Source organism: Argopecten irradians, unplaced genomic scaffold, assembly GCF_041381155.1.
Source record: "Argopecten irradians isolate NY unplaced genomic scaffold, Ai_NY scaffold_0121, whole genome shotgun sequence".
NCBI lineage: Eukaryota > Metazoa > Mollusca > Bivalvia > Pectinida > Pectinidae > Argopecten > Argopecten irradians.
This window is the reverse complement of record NW_027187588.1, coordinates 46-27,543: the sequence shown is the minus strand read 5'-3', so window position 1 is coordinate 27,543 and position 27,498 is coordinate 46. Positions and strand designations below refer to the sequence as shown.

At 34.2% G+C, this 27,498-nt stretch overlaps 1 long non-coding RNA gene across 1 annotated transcript; it reads left to right on the top strand.

Annotated features, from left to right (window-relative positions):
- LOC138311802 (uncharacterized) lies at window positions 1–25,801 on the top strand. The gene is made up of 5 exons (XR_011206746.1): window positions 1–156; window positions 3,561–3,621; window positions 6,116–6,145; window positions 12,680–12,719; window positions 25,695–25,801. It is a non-coding gene; the product is annotated as an uncharacterized lncRNA (long non-coding RNA).
- The last annotated feature ends 1,697 nt before the right edge of the window (window positions 25,802–27,498 follow it).

The window sequence follows — 27,498 nt, the reverse complement described above, 5'->3', positions numbered from 1 at the left end:
CATGGCTAAAAATATGCATGCCAGATTAAATAGATATGACATAAACCAATAACAGCGACTAAAGCATTTGGCGTGTCGTTATCATAAACTTCGAATTGCAAAAATCTTTACCTGAGAGGAAACAAAATTCACTGAAATATCAAAATACGACTTTAAGTAAGTATACTTTGTCTAGATTCACGTGTTTTGTGCTATATTCACTACAAATATATTTGTTTCCATTAATAGAAGGTTAATTAAGTCATCTGTCTCATTGTGATCTGGCTGAAAGGGCACCTTGCCAGATAATATTGCCGAGGGATGGAATAGTGCTTGAGCCGAAGGTCATCGTCAGACATATCCAGGTTTATATCGTCATCCTTAGAATTTTATAACGTACGCCATTTTAAGGTAATCTACCTCGAAGAGTCAGGGTGACCTAATATCACCATGCCTCGTCCATTGTCGTGCCCCGTCCGGCATCCGCCATTGGTAAACTTTTCATTCAATCGACTTCTTCTGGATAACTGAAACGCAAGGGTACAGTATTATGTCTGTCTCATGCTAGGATGAAGGGTTACTAAGTTTATTCAAATGAATGCCTTTATTTTCCAATGCATTATGATAAATTATTTTCGAAAATACATTTGATAGTGATCAGACTGATATACTATTAGATATATATGTAATAAGTTTTTAAAGAAATATGTTTATTTGATTATCTTCTCAATCGACTTGTTAAAAACTGTTTATTCTGATTGGCCAACTATCCCGAAAATACATGCTGAGAGCGGATCTATCAAAGTCACCAATCATCCCTTTGAATTTATTTGCATTTGAACAGATAGTAATTCTTTCTTTATGTAGATATGAAAGATGGATAAGGATATTTTATCCGAATGTCAAAAAATGTTGTAACACCCGAGGCTTGAAGGAGTCGAATAAATTTAACCAGTGAAATTATGAACAAAAGAATATTAGTATTGGAGCACAGTGTACAAAGTAAACATAATCGATCTACTACAATACATGTGTATATCAATAAATATAGAAAAAAACAAATCTGCCATCGATCTCTAACGTTTTTCCAGATGCCGCTGTTCGTCAGGAGATGTTTATTGATGTTGATAAGGCAACAACACAAATAACAAGGATTGATGACGTCATAGTAAACAATACACTATGACGTCATAAGATACACATATTAGAAGTCACACTTACAAATTAAACTGACCTATTTAAACCTAATTTTATTAAAGCTATTAAACTTGATTCTTTTCCTTCTCTTTCAACAACATTCTCAGTTGATTGATAAAATAGCGATAACATTAAAAACATCACTTGCACATCTATGAATGTGTTTACTGACATGAAAAAATCTTAAACTGTCTATCTTAATTTGTTGTCTGTGTACAGTAATCCGTTGTCGCAACTCATTACCAGTTTGCCCAATATAGAACTCAGAACATTTACCACATACAAGTGCATATTTTTTATCGACAATTCATGTTTGATTTCATCTTGAAATTGAAATTATTCTTAAAAATAACACTTTCAGCTTCTTAAAATAATTTTACAAGTGCCACATCTTGGCTTATTACATTTAGACACACACGGGTTCTGTTCTTCCCTTTGAAATTTTGAAGAGCATAACAGTCTTTTGAGGTTTTTAGGTTTTCGTTTGCTATTAATGATTTGTTTTTTTTTTTTCAAATATCTATTTCATCTTATCATCTGTTCTCATATAGTTTTCATAGGTTTTGATAATTGGAAACATATCAAAATTGTTTGGATAAAATGTGGATACAAACGGAATCACGGTGTCCTTTTTCCGCTCCACACTATTAGTATGTAATTGACCAGGACCATTCATTGTGATTTCTTCAGGATAATTACATGATTTACAAAATTCTAAAAGTTCATTCAATCTTCTGTTTAGTACATTGCTGTCGCTAACGATGATAACCAACCTAGAAGCTAAATTAAAAAGTATATTTACCTTTATATGCTTTGGATGACTTGAGTAAAAATTCAGATAATTATGAGAATCGGTAGGTTTTGAATAAATATCAGTTGAAATATGGCCATCTTTAATCTTGACCAAAACATCCAAAAATGGAAGTGAATCATGACTACATTCAATAGTAAATTTTATGTCCCTGTGTAAAGAATTCAGCTCTTTATGGAAATTCTCTATGCTTTTTTTTCCGGAGGACATATTATAAAACAATCATCCAAGAATCTCCAGAAGTATCGCAATAATCTGTGCCTTCACTGTTTTTTTAGTTTTTCATACAACTTTTCTTCGAGATAGTCCAGAACCAAAGTTGCATATGTTGGTGCACATTTGGTTCCCAAAGCAGTTCCTTTTATCTGTTGATAAAATGTACCATAAAAGTAAAATACATTTCTGTTTAGTATAATGTTAAATGATTCCAGAATGAAGTCTTCATCAAATCGAGAATCAATCTTTTCTGGACATTTCCTGAGTCAAAGGGAATATTTGTATAAAGGTTGGCGACATCAAATGATACCAGTTTTGAACCTGGTTCAGTATTAGGTAAATGAGATAAAAATCAAAATCGTCTTTTATGAAACTTTTGACTGAAGAACAAAGGGGTTTAAGTATAAGGTCCAAAAATGGCTAAGCCTTTGAGTAACACCTTCAGGACCACCAACAATCAGATACAATTTCAAATCATTCGGATCATCTATGCCAATAAATTCAGAATTCTGCTCTCTGATAGCATTCAATATTTCATCACTTTTGTGAATTTTGGGGAGACCATAAAATAGCATGTTTTACTATCAAACTTTGTCAAGTAATCTTTCTCTGTATCTGAAAATCCAAATGATCGATTATTAACAAGGTCTGATATCATGTTCTGTAGTTTCAGAATAGAACTCATTGTTTGATAACATCTCTGATACTTTGTTACAATAGAAATCGCTATTCATAATCACAACTGTTCCGCCTTTATCTGCCTCCTTGATAACAATAGACTTATCATCAGCTAATGATTTCAAAGCTTTTGATTGCTTTTAAGAAAAAATGCTTTTAGCTTTACGAGGCACCAAAGGGTGTTTTTTAAATGCTTCAATACTTTCTTCTAAGTGATGATTTTCACTCTTAGGTGGGTTCCAATTAGACTTATTACGTACCAAAGAATCGTCATCCTCATCATTGTATTCATCATTTGAAAAGAATTTCTCACTTAATCTTAATCTACGACAAAATTGATAAATGTCATTTTAAGCTCTGAAGCATTTGGTTAAGCTGTAGGACAAAATTTTAAGTCCTTACTTAATAATTCTAATTCTACCGAATTCAACTTTCTATTTGATAGATTTATAACTTTTGGTAAATTGTTTTTGTAATTCTTACATTCATTGTTTTTTGGTGTATTTACTTTCTCACTTGTTTTCGAAAAGCGTCTTTGTTTCCTCCTCCGTCGTTGGGAGGAAAATAATGTATAATGTAAATGAAAGATTAGAAAACTACATATCTGTAAAGCAGAGTCGAATATTATTTTCAAACCATATTATCATTTGAATTTTCTTTTTCATTTTGTTATTTTCAGAAGTTTCCAAGTTGTTGATTAGGCCCTCCAGAAATAATTGTAATCGAATCATCATGATGGGGTGAGTGTATAATAAACTTTTTTTCTGATGTCGATTCGGTTACTCAGTCGGAGAATATTTTTAGTGAGTTCAATCCAATTTCAGATTGGTAAAGTTGTAACGTGTTCATGTTAATCAGTCTATTATCTAAACTACTTAAAAAAAATAAATAAAAATGTAAGCATATTAGTTTCTAGTTACCCAAATGCCGCCTTGCATTTGAAAAATAAAACATCGTTATAAAAGGACTAAACTGTGATGTAGCTTATAAAATTATGTACATCAGGTAAACATAAGCTTATTATTAGGACTTTTCACATATGGGTGAATATACCTAAAAACATTGTTAATAAGGGTCAAAGTTCAAAAGTGCAATTTTTCGAAAAAAAATCATTTAAAAATCTTCTTCTCATGTTCTAGGCCAGGATACCTAATATTAGGCTGTAGCATGCTACGATAAATGCATACCAAAATTTGTTAATATGAATGACTTTGACCTTCATTCAAGGCCACATGGGCCAAAATCCTAAAATATTCAAATGACTTCTTGTGAAGTTCTAGATGGCTAATATTGCCTGTAGCATGCTTAGATAAATGTATATCAAATGAGAGGTTGTTTATTAAGTTATTCATTCAGTCACAAATTTATCGTTTTCTCCAGGTTGTGACATTTTCGTGTTCTTTTAGCAGCAAGGGAGATAATCGTCATATCGCTTACTGTAAACACGGATCTTCGCGTAAAAAGCAATATACATTGTGTAATAATATAGCAAATATGAATAATACATGGACAGTTCATGAAACACTGTCCTTCATTCCATATTCGGTTTTATCTAATGATATTTTACTTCAAAGTTGGTCATGTTATATAATGTGCACAAATCGATTTCACATTGTTTTATTTTGTTGACTGGATGGATAATTTTGTTGGCTGTATCAGGATTGACTAGAAAAGATGAACTAAGAGTCCATGCATGTTCTAGTCGAGATGAAAGAAATATGACACATCTATGATACATATAGAAAATAAATGACAAGAGTTGTATCGATATGATCTTTATCATTGAAATCACCGTGACCTTGAATATCAATTATTCAAATAATACGATATTGTTGCTACTGTTTCCTGGTAAGGCCTCTCTCTTAAGTAACTAATTGACCTGACTACGAAAAAATTGAAAGCCCGGAAGTCTGAAACAAGTAGCCAGTTAGATTAAAGAAGGCGTAACTATGCATCTCTCTCTTTGTGATTGATAGCGGCAGTGTTTATCGGTGCCCAAAATTACCAATGATCAACGTTGTTTGAAAATGCACATTGCAAGAAATATGTCACATTAATCATACAAGAAGATTACAAAATTGTTTATGATTTATTTAAGGAATGATTTTTATCTTTCGTTGTTTACTGGTGTGTAAACTTCATTTGTTGGACAAATACTTTAAATTACTCGTGTTAGTGCGTCATGTTGAAACATCTGTCTAACAAATGCAGTTTATAAAACAGAAAACACCAAAAAAAAAAAATAATTCCTTATATTTACATTTCCACCTACTACTTCTTTTAAATTAAATGTTCCGATAAACATTATCGGTGATGTAACATTGATGTAATAGCCGGTCAATATTGATGGAATCCCGCATCAGCTGGCTTCAATTTGGCGGGAAATGTTGTCAAATTCAGAGAGTACACAAAATATAGTTCCACCATCTTTTTCATTCCATTCAAGTAATATTTCTCAAATATTATGCTTTATTTTCTGAAATATAATTTAAGATAGCCATTACACTCAAATTGTCTAATTGAAGAATCAAAAAATACAGAAATGTTATAGGCAAAATCTGATGCACATTAACACTAATTGTGGAAGTCAGTGTTCTTGTGTATGTATTGCGCGACAACCGACTGCGTTTACACAAGTGTAAACGATTTTCAAGTTGGTAAGGTTATATAGCAAAGAAAAAAACGGAAATGTAAATGTTCAGGTATAACCCACGCGACAATTCGTATCCTTATATGCGTATAACACACCTTCGTCAGCTGATCAAAGTGGTCAATATTGTTTATTGGTTCTGCGGTGTCTGCAATTACTGACACGACAACAATAATTAGCATTTTCGGAGTTTTTATTACTTTCCATATGTAATCAATGTTTCATTTCCTGACATAAAATAACAATCCAATATTTCGAAATATTTATAAAAAATAGCAAGCTGCGCCGATAAGTTTATAAGCTGATATGTATAAATCAAAGAGTTTTAGAAACTTATTTTATCACAAAACAATACAATGTGAATTTGCAAGTCCTTGGTTTAATCTAAGGTTGTTTATAACCAAATGTAGAGAAGATAGAATAAAGGTGGCACCATGTTGGTTGAACATATACTTTCATTCAAAATTATCTTTTATCAAATATTTTGAACATTTACTCTTTGGTATGTTAAACTTGTAAAAGTTTGAATGACATGACATCTTGCTTTATCAATCAGAAACTAAATGATAAACGTTTTCTTTCAGAGCACAAGCAGCTGGTAGCTGGATAGACAGGTATGAGAACAAAACTATTATATTATTTTATAACGCTACATTTCTTTGTATTTCATGTGCCTCATATACATATGTTTACGATATTTTTCAGACATAACAATATTACATTTGTATTATAGGGTTATGCTTTATGTATATATTTTTGTCATTTTGCTTGAATGTACGCATGCTTTTGATATACCATTTGTAATATATAGTTTCACATTATGATTGTCAAAATACAAGCTCTTGAAGCTTTTCACTGTTCTTAATACTCGACAAAGCTATTTTGTAGCTTGTCAGTACAATCGTAATCATTACCCAAATCGACCTTCATGGCAACCCGCCCTACGTAAAAATTTTCATTCAAAAGACTTCTTAATTACCGAACGGCATAGGGTACTGATGTTGGGCCTGCATTTAACGTTTCATATATATATTGCTGAAACGCTATCATTACTAATTAATTATTTGCCAAGAAGGTAATCTAGAATTATTGAACCTTTTTATTAGTATTTTTTATACGAAAGTGTGTAATTTTACCCTCAGAGTACTAGCAAATCTGTACAGATGCATAAAATATATTAATACCGGTGTAGTATGTAGTCATAGTTGGGTCTCTATATAAATCAATATCATATTTTTTTCTTAAGTAAAACATGAAAGGCGACCATATTAAACTGTGGATGGCAACATTCCCAAGATAAGTGCATGAGTATTTCTCTACAATCTTTACAAAAAGTACATCTTTCTGTTTCATTCAGTTTAAATTGCATTAGTTTGGTGTTGGTATATATCATTTTATGGAGAAATTTGAATAGGACGTTCTGGAGTTTTGTATCATCTGTGACATTCTGAGGTATGAGAACAATTTTCTACCAAACTTCGTTCTGAATGTTGACAATCAAAGTTTCTTGCCATAAATTTTGAATTTTATACGGAGGTATAAATTTTAACATATAATTATACAAATACTTTATCTTACTTTTTTATATATTTAATAAAATGTTTTGTTTTGACTCGTTATCATGATTCTGTTGGAGCATTTTAGTCTTTTTATTGAATTCATTACTCCATAGAACTCATATTTTTCATATAATTTTCCAAAAGTTACGGTTTTGATGCAACCATGTCCGGAATTGTGGGGAGATCATCATCCTTATATCAGGATAGATCCTAATTGTTTCACTTAAAATCTCTACACATATAACGAAAATGTATGTACTGAAAGGATCGCCCTGGCGAACTTCACGTGACATTTTAAAACAATTCGGAACAGTGTCCATTATTTGTCACGCAACAATAAAACTTATATTTCAATTTTGCTTGTTACGAGAATTTCCCTTGGTTTAAAAATGTTCTTTATCAGCCCATTAAGGAAAAAATGGCGTCGTCGTTTGTAGCGCCGCTTCTCATAGGCTGAGATGACGCCGTAGTGATTTCATAGACAAAATACATTTTGAATATTGAAGAGATCATCTTCAGTTAATTGAATTATAAGGATTAATTTGAATAGATTTGTTTATGTTATGGAGATATAACACAAAAATCTGAGTGTACTCTCATCTTATTTAGAGTGCACTCAGATTTTTGTGTTATATCTCCATAACATAAAAATATATATATTCAAGTTAATCCTTAATTATTCCAATTTAGATAGGAAAGACCAAATCCATAGAAAGATAAAATTTTGAAGATAAAATTACAGCGATACCGCTTATTATTTAGCAAAACTTGTAACGGTAAATAGTTTGGAACCCTTTGATCTCCTGCTCAGCTCGGCGACGATCAGTTTGCAAAACGTTTTTGATTGGCTAACCAATCAGAAACCAATATCAGTGTGAATGAAACACTTTGATTGACTTGTAATTTGTGAAGTAGGCGGGGCAACTGTTCGTCGCTATTTTTTTCACTTTAATAATTTTTACCAAAGATACATATATTTACTCGATACCAGAAAAAATGATTTGCTGATTTGTTTCTCTCTTCTTTCTGCCTACATGTAACCTTAATTTTAATCCAGTTGAAAATGTGATTAGCAAACTGAAATATGTTATCAAACAGGAGCGATATACATGTATATTGATATTTGCTTAGGCAATCTTAATGTAAGATTTTCTGAAACTTTGCATACATTGACATACACGCAACATTTCTATCGATATTTTAGATATATGAATGTTAAAGACTGTTAGAGAATGTTTACATTCAACATGTTTTTGAATATTCTGAGAGTTCCACATTTGCAAATTTTCAGATCACATACAGTAGCAAAAACTTGGTTGAACTGGATTTAATATACTTTAATAAATCATTTTTGCTTTTGGTGTTACAGTGCTGTATAAGCGTTTTAACTTCTAAGGCACATTTTCGATATTATGAAATTGATACATGTACTGTATATATATGGTAATAAAAAATATCCTATTTCATTTCATACGTAAAACCTTTGTTACAAAGTGGACGCTGAATATAGCGAATGTGAACATTTAAATAGTATTTAAACAACTGCAAAACAAATTGATAGAGAAATATAGGATTTTCACCGGCAAGCATTGGCCCCGCCTACTGGCAAAACTTCTAGTCAATCACAGTGTTACACTCACGCCGATACTGTTCACTGATTGATCGGCCAATCAGAAACGTTTTGCAAACTTATCGTCGCCGTGTTGTGTGGGAGATCAAAGGGATCCAGACTATTTACCGTCACAAGTTTTGCTAAATAATAAGCGGTATCGCTGTAAATTCCGGGGAATCAAAAGCTTTCTCATAATCAATAAGTAGGAGTAAACAAGGGATATTCTCTTTTTTCTGATTTAGAAATTAAATCATTTACAAATTCTTTAAAATCCTTCTTCTAAAGGAATTAAGGATTTATTTCTTATTTGGTCTAAAGCATCCTTGAGTGAATGGGGAACCAATTTTGTGTAAATGGTGGGTCTGGCAACCGAGGTACCTGAGGGGCGGGACCCAAAAGGGGAAATATAGCAATTTATCGGGCCTCTTGTATTAGTACAAATAGTATTGTATTTTTGACTGAATGTTGGATATGAAATGATTTTTTCTTAACATTGGCGGACACGATTGTTTTTGTAGTCCACGAAAATTGACAAGACACACACAAGGAGGAGTTACTGTTATTTTGATAAATCAACATAAAAAAATCAAAATGTTGTCACAGTTGAAGACATACTCTTTGATGCAATAGCCTAGATAAAAGTAGATAAGGTATTATAAGGCAATGAAAATGATCTATATATAGCAGATGTATACATCCCTCATGCCAATTCAAATTACTACACGTATTATAATTGTGATTTATTTTTTTAACTTGAAAGCTGTATTGCTGAATACTCTAGTATGATTCCGTTTTAGTTTCTGGTCACATGAACAGCAGAAAACGTATGGATGATGATTTTATTAGACAAGTCTACATGAATATAAATCAGAATATACAACAACATTTATAAAAAAAAAATCATATGATACAGATGTTGACGTTCACGCTGGCGAAGCGAGAGATTAAAACCCAGGTTAGCGTGTGTTTTAATAATTCTAGGGACCTAACACATGTATATATGTACACGTATAACCATCAACCTAGGAAAATTACTTTATATCACATATGCAAACCTAGGATATTATTATTAAGGAATTTAAGCAATCACCAGTTTTTAACTTTTTACCATTAATGTAAACATTGCCTAAATATATCACTACAAGTCGTAGGCTTTACAAGAATGTTGGACTGATGAGAAATTTATGAGAAACGTATTCAATATATCATATACATTTTTTTAAATATTTGGAATACTTAAAGTCTCCAAAGAATTAGTATAATTATATACTTATATTAATATAAGTTATAACATAGCACGTACTATCTCCACATTCATTTTCCAAGAAGGACTGGTCCTTAATGAGCCCTGCGTAGCCTGACGGAAAGTAGAAAACTACGGCAGGGAACCGGTCTAGTTTGTAAATGGTACCTATCGAGTCCATCCTCGATATCCCAGGAGTTACTATCAGTGTCATATATACTCCACGCCTGAAATATGTTGTCCTTTGATATACATTAAAAGAACCAAATTACGGTACACTGTATTGCTTTGAATTTGAGCGACGCTCTCTAAATCTTCAAAGGGAGTCTCTGCAGTCCTGTGATTGGTCAAATTTCTTTAGTTTTACTAAGACATAGTCCATGGGTGGATACACGGCAGTAAAAGTAGCCCCTGGAATATCGAGGATGTATCGGTTCTTGTCAACTGAAGAACATATTGAAGTCAACCTTCTCTTTTTTTAACGTCGATGGTTCTATTAGGGGTCAGTAATTGACGTAATAAGGAATTAACCCCATCGAGGAACACTTTTGAAACAAAACTTACCATTTATTTGATCAGAAATTATAAATCAAAATGGCATATCGATAGACATGCAGTAAGCCTACCATAAAAGAATAGCACGATATATCATAGTGACCATGTCGAAATTGTAAAACATAAAAGTGACACAGACGTTCATTAAACATGTTTAACATGTTTTGAAAATCATTTCAAAGTTGTTGTTTTTTTTTTTTTTTTTCTTTTGTTTTTTTGTAAAGCGCTAAACCATTACACTTTCTCGCTTCTCCCACTTCCATATACTGTAAATCACGTAAATCACTTATAATTTGGCGTGGTATTTATTTCTGCGTTAATTCGCGAGGGAAATCGAACACAAATTAAAATCCCTCGCGAATATTTGTTTAAAATGACGAGTCAATAAGGAGTAACGTGATTTTTGAAAAATTCACAGAAATTACCGACCAGTTACACTATTGTAAACTCAAAATATTGACCGGCTAGACAAAGTTGTAGTTACGTTAGTACGAATGGTCACACGGAAGGCATCTTACTTTAATACGCTGTACTTGACATAGCTTGAGTCTCGGAAGAAAACATAAAATTTAGATAATGCGAACGAATGTTAAAGGTGCTCCACCGCCGACATAGAATAAATGCTATTCATCATTTGAACAATAATTGGTGTTTAATCGTGTCTATTTATGCCTAATTAACACAAAAAATAATAAAATATAATTTATTTCGCCTTTGGTGCATGCGCAATCAGTACTTCATTCCATATAGAATAGAGTGCCACGGAATTTTTTCGGGATGCAATTAATTATTTTTCATATTTTTAACTTAAAAATTAGAAGTAAAATTAGAAGCTCAAATTTTTCAACGGTGGAAAAAGTGTAAAGTAAGTAACTTTTGTAATTGAAGAAAAATACTAAATCGTCTGCTTCTGTTTTTGATAGTGAACAAATATCATTTGTCAGCGGTGGAGCATCTTTAACGACCGCGTCATTCACGTATTTAAATACACTTCGAAGTCTGAAATCGCGAAACTATGTCTTCACAAATAAGTCTAAGTTTCACCATCACAAACTGTCTTAAAAGATACAATGTGTGGATATGGATGCTGTTATATGATGGTTCAGATTAATAAAATCACCAATATACAATTAAAATAAAAGTAAATGTCGCATGACATATCACATGTTTTGAAAGAAGCGCCACAGTAAACGCCACGTTTCAAACCTTCGGCCAATATCGGAAAACCAAATTGCATCACGTGACCGACATCAGCAATACCTTACAGATCGGAACAGTTCGGAGACTTCTGAGCTATTTAAAACGTGTACACGTTACAATCAATATTTAAATTTAATTGTTTTATAACTTTGCGAATAAGAATTTTGCAAAAGTCGGTAAATATGGAAATTTCAAAACTTGGAAAGGCGAAGAAAAATATGTAGAACACAATAAATAATGTTTCTATGCCCAAAATACATCATGTTACAGAGCATACAACTTTATTAAGAGTCTAGTCTAGTAACGTATAGGTAAAGCAAATCAAATTTGGGTTGAATTGTACTAAAACGATTCCATACTTATTTTACACTTGTGAGCTATATTGTGAGGTTAAACTATTTATTTTAAGAGTACGCATTTTTATTTTGTAGCCCCATTTTACTATACTAAAATTCACAGATACTCTATAAAGTATTAGGGTTCACCACATTTTGGGTCTCAGTCAATCCATTTTAGGACCTTTCTTTCCGAGGTGCTATAAGTGGCCCTGTGTCAACTATGAATGGATAACTTCCATAGCATAAAAATGGAGCGGGGGGTAGATATTTACATTCATTTGTCACCATCACAACATTACTATAAACTAATCAAATAAAAATGGATGCTCCATCTTACTGTAAAATATTGATATGGAACTGCTTTATTGGTATAATATGAACATCTTACCTGCAAAGATATCCTTATTGAGTAAATAATGAAAGGCATTACCTTCCAGATCGTTAGATCGCATCTACACTGTATGGTGTACTTTGTATATAGATGCCAGATATTTGCTAGTAAAGTTACAGATTATAGGTTTGAATATATGACCATTAATTCGAACACAACGCAATGTCACACATAATTTATAACGACCAATATATTTGACACCTTCGAACTAATGCCTATACATTTGTATATCGTGTTGGTTATTTTTCAGATTGTTGCAATACGGCAGAAGACTTCTCGTCTTTATAACGGTAGGTTTCGCCCAATGAAATATAAAGTTTACGAAATTGAAATTTATCCTGTACATAGATATATAATCTTAAGATCATTTTCGATGCATAAAGCTAACATTATTGGTGGTCAGTTGCCTAGCTTGACCAGAAAAATACTGCTCTAAAAATAGAGCGAAGTCAAGCTTTACATAGAACATGACGTCTTTTTTCCAAAACGAGGCCGCATCAACAAACGGAAGCGTGCAACAAAATATCAGATAGAAGTGACAGTCTTGCCACGACATGTTTAGTAAAAAAAAAACATCTTCATAAAAATCATATGTTTATTTTTTTTCTGAGACACAACTTACATATATGGGTAAAATTTATTCATTATTTTATTCCATTTTCTGTATTTTTAAAATAGCGACCATGTAAAAGTTGATATATGGATACCAGAAAATGTTGAAGTATTTATTCGCATTTTAAGTAACAACAGTAAATTACATGTAATGGAGAACAGAGAAATTAATAGATAACAAACATCCATTTCCGGTCGCTTCCTAATAGCACTTGGTGGTAATATCGAAAGGTCATAGAACATTCGAAACGTTACATAATGCATGTATTTCATTGAATAGGTTAGACAGAATTTTAACAACTTTGAAATGAGTATGATGGTTTTTATATAAGCAAACTTTCGTTTGCAATATTCATTTGCACTAATTATCTTACAAGAAACTATTCCGTCTTTGCATATTACAGAGCTAGCTCCCTTGCGGGTAGGCATCAATTTTTACGTCATTATTTCCTGAACGTAGTTCATGTCGTTTTCTCCAAAAAAGTTTGACGTAAAGCTCGCAAACACTTGACATCACAATCAATACCTACCCCGAAGGACAGATAATTCTGTAATATGCAAACACAGAATGCTTACCCAAATCAAACCATGAAAATGACAACATTTAATATAACCGGAAGTGTTTTAGTAGCTTGTTATTTTTACTAGTTGGACGACACCTGAATGAGTGTCGCGGATGAAATGAAGATAATAGAAAGGGGAGATAACTCTTGTTGTTACTCTTAAACGGGACCAATTCCATTAGATTATGAACAAGAGCCCACTGGGCCTTAACGGTCATCTGACTATTGGCACTATGCAACACTTCAAAGAATAAAGTTATGGCACACAGTTAAGTCAATAAAAAAAAAAACTCTTTTATTAGAAGTCCAGGTCCTGATATAGTTAATGAATTAGACCATGAATGAAGGTCCCTTGATCCCCACTATGCTGCAAATCCAATATCCAGTCTCAAGGTAGTCATTCATGTTACAGGCTCAATATCAGGTCTCTTGGCCTGTAAGTTATTCACACGAAGTCGTTCAAAACATTTTAGCCAATTTGACCCCTGGACCTTGAATGAAGGTCAAGGTCATTCATTTGAACAAACTTGGTAGCCATTCATTCCAGCATGTGACAAGCCCAATACTAGGTCTCTAGGCCTCTTAGTTATTCAAAAGACATTGTTTAATGATTCTAGCCTTTTTGACCCCTGTGACCTTGATTGAAGGTCAATGTCCTTCATTTGAACAAACTTGGTAGTCCTTCATCCCAGCATACCACAGGCCCAATATCAGGTCTCTAGGCCTCTCAGTTATTCACAAGAGGTCGTTTAAAAGATTTTAGCCTATTTGATCTGAATGAAGGCCAAGATAATGTATTTGAACAAACTTGGTAGTCCTTCATCCAAGCATGCCGCAGGCCCAATATGAGAACCCTGGGCCTTTTGGTTCTTGAGAAGAAGTCGTTTAAAGATTTTAGCCTATATTACCCCTGGACCTTGAATGAAGGTCAAGGTCCTTCATTTGAACAAACTTGGTAGCCATTCATTCAAGCATGCCACAGACCCAATATCAGGTCTCGAGCCCTTAGTTATTCACAAGAGGCCGTTTAAAGACATTCATCTCTGCATGCCATGGGCCAAATATCAGGTCTCTAGGCCACTTACTTATTCACATGAAGTCGTTTAAAGATTGTAGCCTGATCGATCCCCTGTGACTTTGAATGAAAGTCAAGATTATTTATTTGAATAAATTTGGTAGCCATTCATCTGTGCATGCCACGGGCAAAACATCAGGTTTCTAGGCCACTTACTTATTCACATGAAGTCGTTTAAAGATTGTAGCCTGATCGATCCCCGTGACCTTGAATGAAAGTTAAGGTCATTTATTTGAACAAATTTGGTAGCATTCATTCTACCATGTTACAGACCCAATATCAGGTCTCTAGGCCTCTTAGTTATTCACAAGAAGTTGTTATAAAATCTTTTAGCCTATTTGACCCCTGTGACGTTGAATGAAGGTCAAGGACATTTGTTTGAACAAATTGGCAGCCCTTCATCCCAGCATGCCGCAGACCCAATATGAGTACCCTGCCCCCTTTTGGTAAGTGATAAGAATTAATTTAAAGATTTTAGCCTTTTTGACAACTGTGGCCTTGAATGAAGGTCAAGGTCATTCATTTGAGCAAATTTGGTAGCCATTCATTCCAGCGCATGTGACAAGCCCAATACCAGGTCTCTAGGCCTCTCAGTTATTCACAAGAGGTCGTTTAAAAGATTTTAGCCTTTTTGACCCCTGGACCTTAAATGAAGGTCAGAGTCCTTCATTTGAACAAACTTGGTAGCCATTTATTCTAGCATACCACAGACCCATTATCAGGTCTCTAGGCCTCTTAGTTATTCACAAGAGGTCATTTAAAGATTTTAGCCTATTAGACCCCTGTGACCTTGAATGAAGGTCAATGTCCTTCATTTGAACAAACTTGGTAGCCATTCATTCAAGCATGCACACAGACCCAATATCAGGTCTCGAGCCCTTAGTTATTTACAAGAGTTCGTTTAAAGATTTTAGCCTACATATGTATTTAACCGCTGTGACCTTGAATGGAGGTCAATGTCCTTCATTTGAACAAACTTGGTAGCCATTCATCTCTGCATGCCACGGGCCAAATATCAGGTCTCTAGGCCACTTACTTATTCAAATGAAGTCGTTTAAAGATTCTAGCCTGATCGATCCCCTGTGACCTTGAATGAAAGTCAAGGTCATTTATTTGAACAAATTTGGTAGCCATTCATCTCTGCATGCCACGGGCAAAATATCAGGTTTCTAGGCCACTTACTTATTCACACGAAGTCGTTTAAAGATTGTAGCCTGACCGATCCCCTGTGACCTTGAATGAAAGTCAAGGTCATTTATTTGAACAAATTTGGTAGCATTCATGCTAGCATGCCACAGACCCAATATCAGGTCTCTAGGCCTCTTAGTTATTCACAAGAAGTTGTTTAAAATCTTTTAGCCTATTTATGAAGGTCAAGGTCATTCATTTGAGCAAATTTGGTAGCCATTCATTCCAGCGCATGTGACAAGCCCAATACCAGGTCTCTAGGCCTCTCAGTTATTCACAAGAGGTCGTTTAAAAGATTTTAGCCTTTTTGACCCCTGGACCTAAATGAAGGTCAGAGTCCTTCATTTGAACAAACTTGGTAGCCATTTATTCTAGCATACCACAGACCCATTATCAGGTCTCTAGGCCTCTTAGTTATTCACAAGAGGTCATTTAAAGATTTTAGCCTATTAGACCCCTGTGACCTTGAATGAAGGTCAATGTCCTTCATTTGAAGAAACTTGGTAGCCATTCATCTCTGCATGCCACAGACCCATTTTCACAAGAGGTCGTTTAAAGATTTTAGCCTATTTGACCCCTGTGACCTTGAATGATGGTCATTTATTTGAACAAACATGGCAGCCCTTCATCCCAGCATGCTGTAGACCCAATATGAGTACCATAGGCATTTGGTTCTAGCATGTCACAGACCCAATGTCTCTAGGCCTTTTAGTTATTCACAAGAATGGGCCATGGGCCATTTGGTTCTTGATAAGAATTTATTTAAAGATTTTAGCCTTTTTGACCACTGTGACCTTGAATGAAAAATTTGTTAATAGGATTCAATGGCCATATCATACTGATAATTCTGACAACATTTGACTCACTTTCTACTACAAATGACCAAATAATGTTCAAAAATGTGTTTTCCCTATAAAAAGCTATAGTAAACTTGACACCCTCCCGAGGGGGAAACATGAGACCCCAGGGTCATATATAATTCATAATTATTGTAACGGATCTTAAGAACTTTCCATCGATGAAGAGTATTTTATTCTACCATTTCCAGAATTTTAGAAGAAGGTTTTAGCCTATCCTAATTTGACCCCTTTTAGCCCCACCCCTAAGGTCCCTGGGGGTCAGTCATGGAAAATTTGTTTATATGATTCAATGGCCATCTCATACTGATAATTCTGACAACATTTGACTCATTTTCTATTACAAAAGACCAAATAATGCTCAAAAATGTGTTTTACCTATAAATTATAGTAAACTTGACCCCTCCCCAGGGGGAAACGTGATTCCATCTATGAAGAGTATTTGATTCCACAATTTCCGGAATTATTAGATGAAGATTGTTGAGGTTTTAGCCTAATTGACCCCTTTTGGTCCCAACCCTCGGGTCCCTAGGGGACCATATAATTCACAATTTTGATTGACCTTTGGCCATGTAAGGTCTCGTAAAATTTCATTGAATTCGGTTTAGTAGTTCTGGAGAAGACGAAGAAAATGAAATTGTTTATCGTCGCACGAAGCACACCGCACGACACACGGCGATGTATAAAAGGCGATTAGATTAAATTAGGTCACTGGAGACTTCATCTCAGGTGACCTCAAAACTGAGTCCTGCATAGACTTCCTTTCAAGATTACAGAGAAAGTGACACCCAACTTAAAACCAACACATATGTATAGTGAACCACATTATACAATTCCTTTGATGTACGTTAAATGATCTTATTACCTGTGTCTTCTGTTGCCTGCAGTTTCATTGACCGATTGTCAGGTGTAATATAGCCACGCCTTTACCCGCAAACACACGTGTTTCTATTCAATGTCGGAACAAACTATGCTCTTTGATTGACAGCTGGCGATCAGTTAATTATGAAATAGTGCAAGGGTACATATAATGTCAGTGATAGTAACCCATGGCGTATGGAGAAGGATTAGGCTATTACTCTGCTATTTTCTAACCTTAGATAAAGGGAGACTTAAAACTTGAATGGGACATTTTATAATTGTCCCTATGACATACAATTAAGCAAGGAGTTCATCATAATTACTATTGCTGCTTGGAATATGCATTTTCATTAATAATCATGCAAAAGTCTCAGCTAGCTACCCCCATTTTATCGAAAAATAAGTAAAAAATTGGTAATAATAGACAATATCGCCTGGCTGGACACTCAATCTCTTACAAATACATACATTTTAGAGAACAAGAAATGTTCAACAGTTTTTTACAGAGAAAAAAACCCTAAAATAACACTACTGCTATAATCAAGTTAAAAATAACCAGAATTCATTTAATATGGATTATATCTTATCTCATTATATCATAATGACACGGCATCAAAGATTTGAAAAATAACATGTACTTATACATGTTCATCACGAATAATCATGTAAAAGTCTCTACTATCCCCATTTTATCAATAAGAAACTGTTTTTCCTCATGTAGATAAAAAAATTGTCAAAATATAGACAATATTGATATGACTGATTACTCAATCCATAACAAAACATACATGTACATAATTTCTCTGTTTTCGCAATTCTTTTAGTGATATTGAGCATTTCGCTAGAAAATATACCTTAAAAATAAACAAATAAACCAATTAACTCCCTTTATCCAGTCCCAAATGAAAACTGTTCATGTGAACATTTAAAGAATATAACGTTTTTAATTCAAAACCCACGTACCCTTTTAAGTCAGTTGTCATTTTCAACCCTTGATGGTATACATGCATCTGATCATACTGACATAAGATATTTAACAATATAATGCTTTAATCAAGAAATGCCTTAGAAATGTATAATGCTAATTGGAGTTTCATGTTTGGCAATTAGGGTAATGGGTTGTATTAGGTGCCAATCTTTCTAATTATCATAACATTTATGAGAACTCTATTCGTGGGGCCACGGTGGCCGAGTGGTAAAGATATCCCGAAATATTACCACAAACCGTCCACCTCTGGGTCACAAGTTCGAATCCGATGTGGAGCATTTACCAGGTACTGGTCGGTGTTTTTTCTCCGGGTTCTCCGGCTTTCCTCAACCATCATTCCTGGCACATCCTTAAATGACCCTGGCTGTTAATAGGACGTTTAACTAATAAAAAAATGAACTCTATTCTATATCCGAATTGGAAACACATATGGTACCGGGTAATTAAATTATTTTAAATCCTTGATACTGCTGAAGGATATGAAAATCAGTTAAATAAATCATCACACTAAGGATCTATTTGTAGCTTTTATACAAACGCAGACATTAATTACCTGGTATACCTTTCATGCTTCTCTTTTTTTTATTAATCATTTACATGTATAGATAACACAGCATATTTTATTTTTATATTGAGAAAGATTACCTATGTATATATATAGGTACTAGTATTTAAAATACAAAACAAGAGGCCCATGGGCCTTAGCGGTCACCTGAGTTCGGATACAGAATGAAACAAAGACACAAAAACACTATTGGCCAATCAGGCCCTTGAAACCAGTCATGATTTTATAACTGACTTTTCAATCTATGAAGAGTATCTGGTTCCATCAAATCTGTGAATTCAGAAGATTTTCTTTCTTATTTTAGTCATTTTGACCCCTTTTGGCCCCGCCCATCTACCCCTGGAGGTTGACCAGGACCAATATGGATATGATGCTAAAATGCTATCACAGGGTAATAACTCGAACCAAGTTTGACCTATTGAAATAGGGCCATGAAATTCACAATTTTTGTAAAGGGCCTTAAAAAGACCTTCCAATCTATGAAGAGTATTTGGTTCCATCAAATTTGTAAATTCAGAAGGAGACTTTTGAAATTTTAGCCATTTTGACCAATTTCGGCCCCACCCTCTGGCCCTTGGGGTCGGCCAGGACCAATATGGATATTATGTTAAAATACTATCTCAGGATAATAATTCTAACAAAGTTTGACTCATTTCCTATTACACATGACCAAATAATGCTCAATTATGTGTTTTCCCTATATAAACTATAGTAAACTTGACCCCCCCTCCCCAGGGGGGAACGTGAGACCCCAGGGTCATATAATTCACAATTTTTGTAAAGGACCTCAAGACCTTTCAATCTATGAAGAGTATTTGATTCTGCCATTTCTGGAATTTCGGAAGAAGATTTTTGAAGTTTTAGCCTATTTGACACCTTTTGGCCCCACCTCTCAGGCTCCTTGGGGTCAGTCGTGGAAAAATTGTTAATAGGATTCAATGGCCTTCTCATACTGATAATTCTGACAACATATGACTTATTTCCTATTACAAATGACCAAATAATGCTCAAAAATGTCTTTTCCCTGTATAAACTATAGTAAAATTGACCCCCTCCCCAGGGGGGAACGTGTGACCCCAGGGTCAAATAATTCACAATTTTTGTAAAGGACCTCAAGACCTTTTAATCTATGAAGAGTATTTGATTCTACCATTTCTGGAATTTCAGAAGAAGATTTTTGAAGTTTTAGCCTATTTGATCCCTTTTGGCCCCACCCCTCAGGCCCCGGGGGTCAGTCGTGGAAAAATTGTTAATAGGATTCAATGGCCATCTCATACTGATAATTCTGACAACATTTGACTTATTTCCTATTACAAATGACCAAATAATGCTCAAAAATGTCTTTTCCCTATATAAACTATAGCAAACTTGACCCCCTCCCTAGGGGGGAACGTGAGACCCCAGGGTCATATAATTCACAGTTTTTGTAAAGGACCTCAAGACCTTTCAATCTATGAAGAGTATTTGATTCTACCATTTCTGGAATTTCAGAAGAAGATTTTTGAAGTTTTAGCCTATTTGACCCTTTTTGCCCCACCTCTGAGGCCCCTGGGGGGCTGGGACCGTATATTTCATAATTTTGGTTGACCTTTGGCTATGGAAGGTTTCTGCAAAATTTCAACAAATTTGGTTCAGTATTTTTGGAGAAGAAGTCGAAAAAGTAAATTGTTTATCACAACACGACGGACGACGCACGACGCACGACGACGGACAAAAGGCGATTAGAATAGGTCACTTGAGACTTCGTCTCAGGTGACCTAAAAATGTAGTTACTGTTTCCAAGTGTTATTCATTACAGATGAAAAAATTGTCAAGAGCAAGCAAATCATATATTTAAAAGGCTATACCTTAACCGAAATGGTTTTCAATTTATTTTATTTTTTTTTAATTTTGTTTTTGATTTAGAAAATTTTGAAAACATTTCTCAAATTCAAAACTTATCATGGTTTCTAAAATGCTTACAACTGATGAGGCTGTTACAAGTTTGACATTCACTACTGTATTCCGTCTTTGCATATTTACAGAGTTAGCTCCCTTGTGGGTAGGTATCGATTGATACGTCATTATTTTATGAGAAAAATTCACGTCGTTTTCTCCGAAACTTATGACGTTACGCTCGCAAACACATGACGTCACAATCAATACCTACCCGCAAGTGCAGATAACTCTGTAATATGCAAATTTCGGAATAGTGAGTGTTATAACTAGGTTTCCTTTTACCTAGATACTATATTATATTTAAAAAAAGACAAACAAAAAAACAGAAAAACTGTTGTTATTTTGGAAATAAAATGTCAAAATATCCTTGAAGGCTCGTGGTACATATGTATATAAAATTTTATAAATTTAAGTTTAATAAATTTCAAATGATGTAGCCATGAGTGTAAGATTCTATTTATCACATAACTAATAATAATCAAAACATAGTCAAAACTTCAGTGATTCTAGGAAAAAGGGCATCCATGGTGCTTAGTTTAAAGCGACCCTTGACCCCAATAAATGACCACCAGATCAGAGTCCAGGGGCACCAAGAAGATATCAACAAATTCCTTTACAAGGAAAAATCTTACAAATTTTCTTGAACATGTTTATTTAATTCTAGATTTATTGAATCCTTGAGAGAATTGCCAGGGCTTAAGCTCTGGGTCAAAATTTGGTTTTTCTGTATTATGTAATAGTGGCGAAATCAGGCTTTGAATCGACGTGTCAACCGAGATAATCATACAAAATCACAGACGTCATTCATAACTACGACGCCACAATAGTGCTCGTCTTACAAAATTTATGACATGACCGTATTTAACATTGCTAAATGGGTCATTGTGATATTATACATATATGCTAATTTTCACAACGCGAGTCAATCTGATGATTCCTGTCGGCATCCTAATTATTACGCATGCGCAGTCGTTGACTATCACTATACACAACACAGCAAATTTGTGAAATGAATTTTCAGTGTTAAAAGCCCAATATCCGTATCTTTCTTTATTTTTTTTATGATTTAGAAGAATGTTGAAAAAAAATCCTGTTGTAAATCATGCAGAGACAGAACTAAATCGAAGCCAAGATGAGCAATTATTATTCGTAACATTTTGGTAAAAATCAAATATTAAACATCGCTAGGTGGGTCCCACTTAGTCAAACAAGCCGAAGTTAGTCGACATTGTAATGTCGTTGCAGAGAATGTCATGTGACTACCGTAACTACGGAACAATGATCGTAACTTCTATGGCGACCAGTTTAAAATGAAGGCATGTTTACATGTATCGACTTTCAACAACTGCTGTACCAAAGTTATTAAAAGAAAGCTATAAATATTCTTTTATATATCTTAATTTCAACTACATCTACAAATACTAACAATCTAACTAATGAATTTTTGTTGATAGTTACGTATAGTGTGGCTTTAACATTATTGACCTCACCCACCCGGTCTGTAACAGTAACTTAAGCCTCAGCAATTATTATGTGTCATGTAAAACTGCAATGCATACAAATGTATCTAATAATGTTGATCATATCCATTGTCAAACTATTCTGCTTTGTTTTCTTTAGTTGTCTAATATTCAGATTACTTAAAGTCATTTCGGTACCTACTGAAAGTCATTTCGCCATGTTCACTTTATGATACCGAAATGACTTCCGCATGTACCGAAATGACATGTAACGAAGCTGTGTTACATGTGAGCCTACGGACTACCGAAACGACATGTGCATTACTTTATGGTTTAACTATGTACTAGCAATTTAATTATATGATCAAACAATATATTAGGAGACACATATATTCAAACGGCATCTGCCTCAAAGGCAGTACAGTTATCAGTTTACGTGCTGTTAAGCCACGATTTAGAACACATGCATGGTTCTGTTGTCAGACAGTCACTCGCGATGATGATCATAAACAGACTGTAAACAGTACCTAACGTTATATTTGCAGGCCTACAAAAACAATCAAATATATCTGATAATACTAATATCCACCGATGATAATATTGATGTCTATAACAAGTAAAGTTAGTCTGATAGTCTGCGCCATGATTTTGTGCGTTCGAGACAGTACAAATAGGTTTATTTTACTGTTGCACTTTTTGGACCCATTTTGTAACATAAATTTGATGATTAGTGCATAAATTATTTATTCATTTTATGATGTTTAGTCACATCTACAGAAAATTTCAAAAATATCACTCATTTTTAAATGGTACATTTGCCGGTCCAATCGTTCAGAATAGTTCCGAAGGAAGGCGCCGGGACCCCAAAATATCTCGTCTGTTGTGGAAATTTACCGAGAACCTGCGAAATACCACCAACATATTCAAGGCTGTATTGTGGGCCGTTGTATGTAACATTTCCAAAAATCAGAAATACCGTTTTGTTCAGAAATGCACGGACCTTTTATATGTAAAGTTCTAGCATGTCAGCGTTATTAGTTAATGTACTAGGACGAATTAAACAGAAACCAGTGGTCAAAATGTCGATTTTGGAGGTTTTACACCAAAATATCTCGTCATTTTGAATTTCCACAGCTACATCGCGAAAATAAGCAGGTTGATAGGTTTATTTAGCCGTGTTAACATTTCGTTCTAGAACGAAAACTCTGTTATAACAGAGTTGTCGTTCTTTCTCTTCATTTCATAGTAAAGCAATATGCTTGGTTTCATAATACTTTAATTATGTATAGCCCTACCTTGTTTAGCTACGTCAGTTAGCTACGAAGTTTTGCTTTATTCATTATATAAATACAGTTTGTTATTAAATCATTCATATCGAAAAACCGGAAGTGCGTTGTTGCTTCCGGTTTTTCAAAATTTTTAAAATTAAAGACATATTGGGTTTTTTTTTATTTTCTTACTTCTATCAATATCATTTTTTACATGTAGCTTCGAGACGAATTGCAAATCAGAAATATTCCAATGTACTCTCCTGAATAGAATATGACTTTTAAATGATATATATTAACAATTTTACCGGAAGTGCACGCACAATATACTTGATATATGTATGTCATATATGTGTACAATATGCTTCATATTCCTATCAATGCATCAATCATCTTTAAAAACAATATCCTCAAAAACAAACTATTTACATGCGGTTTTACTTTCATTCAACCTTTTACTGTAGATGCCATTTTTTTTATGCTTTCATCAAAAATTTCAGTTTGCTATTTCATAACATCTCCGTGTATTGTCTACGAAAATGCCAGCTACTAGATCTAGTTTTGCTTACGGAAACATACGCTATCTCGAATAATACCGGGAGTAGGTACTATTTTCAATTACTCCCGGTTTTTATCTTATTTTGATTGTCTTGGCAACCTACATGCCAATTTTTATGCTTTTATCAAAAATTGCAATCTGTTATTTCATATTGCTTACGAAAACGCTAGCTAGTTCTGCCTACGGAAATGAACACTATCTTGAATGGTACCGGAAGTAGGTATTTTTAAGTGGCTCACGATTTAAATCTTATTTAGATTCTCCTGGCTACTCACATGCTAATTGTTGTGTTTTTATCAAAATATGCAGCGTGTTATTTCGTTACATCTCTAAGTTTCGCCTACAAAAATGGCGGCTATCTTGAAAAATACCGGAAGTAGGCACTTTTTGCGAGGGCTCCCGCCCTGGTTCTCTTTAATATAGTCATAACTATTTGCATGCCAAGTTTCGTGCTTGTATCATAAAAAATGCAAGATTTTCACATTTTTGGCCATATGTCGCTCTACTATAGATGATGTGAAGCTCCGCGACTCAAAATTTATACTCCGCCTAGCTTTAGCGTCTAAAACAATCACATTTTGAGCGTGTCTTCATGACAAGATTACTATCGTTGGAAAGAGCGATAACTTTCCTTTCAACCCTATACATATATGCAAATTGTCGTCACTAAGGCGATAGCAGCCCAATTTCTACAAAAAATATGGGCCGATCGGGGTCTGGAAATTCTACCCGATCTTAGAGTCATATTGGTTAAAAGATATCATTGCTACTAATTATATTACCGCAGAGATGACATTTGGTTTATAGCAAGATTAATTATAGGGCGAGATATTTCAGCGTTATCAGTTATATCTTCGTATCAATCAGAAATATTGCTGTTTTACCTGAAAACCATGAAGAATATTGCAGTTACCTTGATCTTCGTTCTACGTTAAAATGGTTCAATTTAGAATTAATAATTTGCTATCAATACCTTAATGCTAAAATATTAAATTAAATGTCCACTTTTGCATTTGTTAATCATGGAATACCTAAGTTAATCATGTAAAAGTGTACAATAATTAATTGGCTTTAACCAAACAAGTTTAATTACTTTAAATTGCACTGTTGGTGAGCTATCAGCTTCATCAAATGATCGATCGAACATTGACACATGGGCAGGAGTTTGAATATTATTATCTTTAAATGTTTTTTTTCTTCTTATTTATGATAAAGAGTGTGCATTATTGATGACTTGTAACAATCATATTGTTGTAAGCAATAATTAGGATACCTAAAATGCTTTCATGTTGTAACAGAAAATGTTTTGATACATTTTGTTTGTTTTTTAGGGTAACAATAAGTACATCGTCTTTGCTGTGGGGGTAACCATTCTAGTGGTATGCGTCATAAAAACATATACAAGCCATCGAACCGCAAGCTCCTTTTCATGTAATGTAAGTATGACTAATCAACATAATAACTGATGACTTTTTGGAAATTCATTTTGTTCTGTTTTCGGGATTTTTCTGATGAAAATCCTTACTGTTATTGTTTTATTATGTTTTCGTTCATACATCTGGAAGTTCTTGAAACATACGTTCGCTTTTGTACGATAACGTTTAAGGTCAAATTAAAATACTTACTTGTGTTGGTTTGAAATAATTAGTAATAGTTTGCCTGCATATTGTTCAAATTCAGTTAACGTTTCCACAGAGTTTTTCCCGCATCGGCCCATAAAGGGTACATTCATTTTAAAAAATCGTATAAGCCGTACGCAATACGCAGGGAATTACGGTATACAATGTATAAATAATTTTCTCCTAGCATGCTATATACCGAGATTATGTCAAGGTCACGCTACCAGGTCAAATGAATACAAGGACATAGTCATTCAGATCCCCCGCCAATGGAGATATCAAAGCTGAAGTAAGTTTGATTGTGGAGACTTATGTGTATGAAAAAAAAAACAGGAAAAAGGAAGTTGAGCTAAAGAAAGATAGAGTATAATTCAAGTAGAGCGGGGCTGCAATTGTTGAATCAGGTATACAGCCTTGCCATTTATATTAGACTATATACACAAAGATGGGTGGAGTTTTGCAAAGTAACATTTACCATTTACCATGATATTTTCAGCAATGTTTCCATGGTAACGGAAAAAGTGCAAAAAATGAAAACCTAATAATAGCAAAAGGCACTACTAGACCATAAGAACAATGTGTCTATGAAGTTTCGTGGAAATATCTCTTCTGGTTTTAGAGTAATGCTCCGGAAAGGAACCTGGTACAAAAATATGATATTTCAGCAATGTTTCCATGGTTACGGAAAAAATGCAAAACATGAAAACCTAAAAATAGCAAAAGGCACTACTAGACCAAAAGACCATCTACTGGTTTTAGAGTTGTGCTCCGGAAACGCTTCTTAAACAAATATCTGCCATTTTCAGCAATGTTTCCATGGTTACAGAAAAAAGTACAAAACGTGAAAACCTTAAAATAGCAAAAGGCACTACTAGACCATAAGACCAATGTGTCTATGAAAATTCGTGGAAATATCTCTTCTGGTTTTAGAGTTATGCTCCGGAAAGGAACCTGGTACAAAAATATGATATTTTCAGCAATGTTTCCATGGTTTCGGAAAAAATGCAAAACATGAAAACCTAAAAATAGCAAAAGGCACTATAAAACCATAAAAAGAATGTGTCTATGAAGTTTCGTGGAAATATCTCTGCTGGTTTTAGAGTTATGCTCCGGAAACAAACCTGGTACAAAAATATAATATTTCAGCAATGTTTCCATGGTTACGGAAAAAAGTACAAAAAATGAAAACCTAAACATAGCAAAAGGCACTACTAGACCATAAGACCAATGTGTGTATGAAGTTTCGTGGAAACATCTCTATTGGTTTTAGAGTTATGCTCCGGAAACCATTCGTACGGACGGACGGACGGATGACGGACGGACGGACGGACGGAGGGACGGACGGAACCCATTTGTATATCCCCCGCCAACTTCGTTGGGCGGGGGATAAAAAAACAAAGCTAGAAATAAGGGAATTTACGATGGGATTTTTTGAAGTCGTTAAATGAAAGAACATGCTGTCAGGCACACATAATAACCAATTTCAAGGTCATATTATTAAAACTGGCGGAGACAT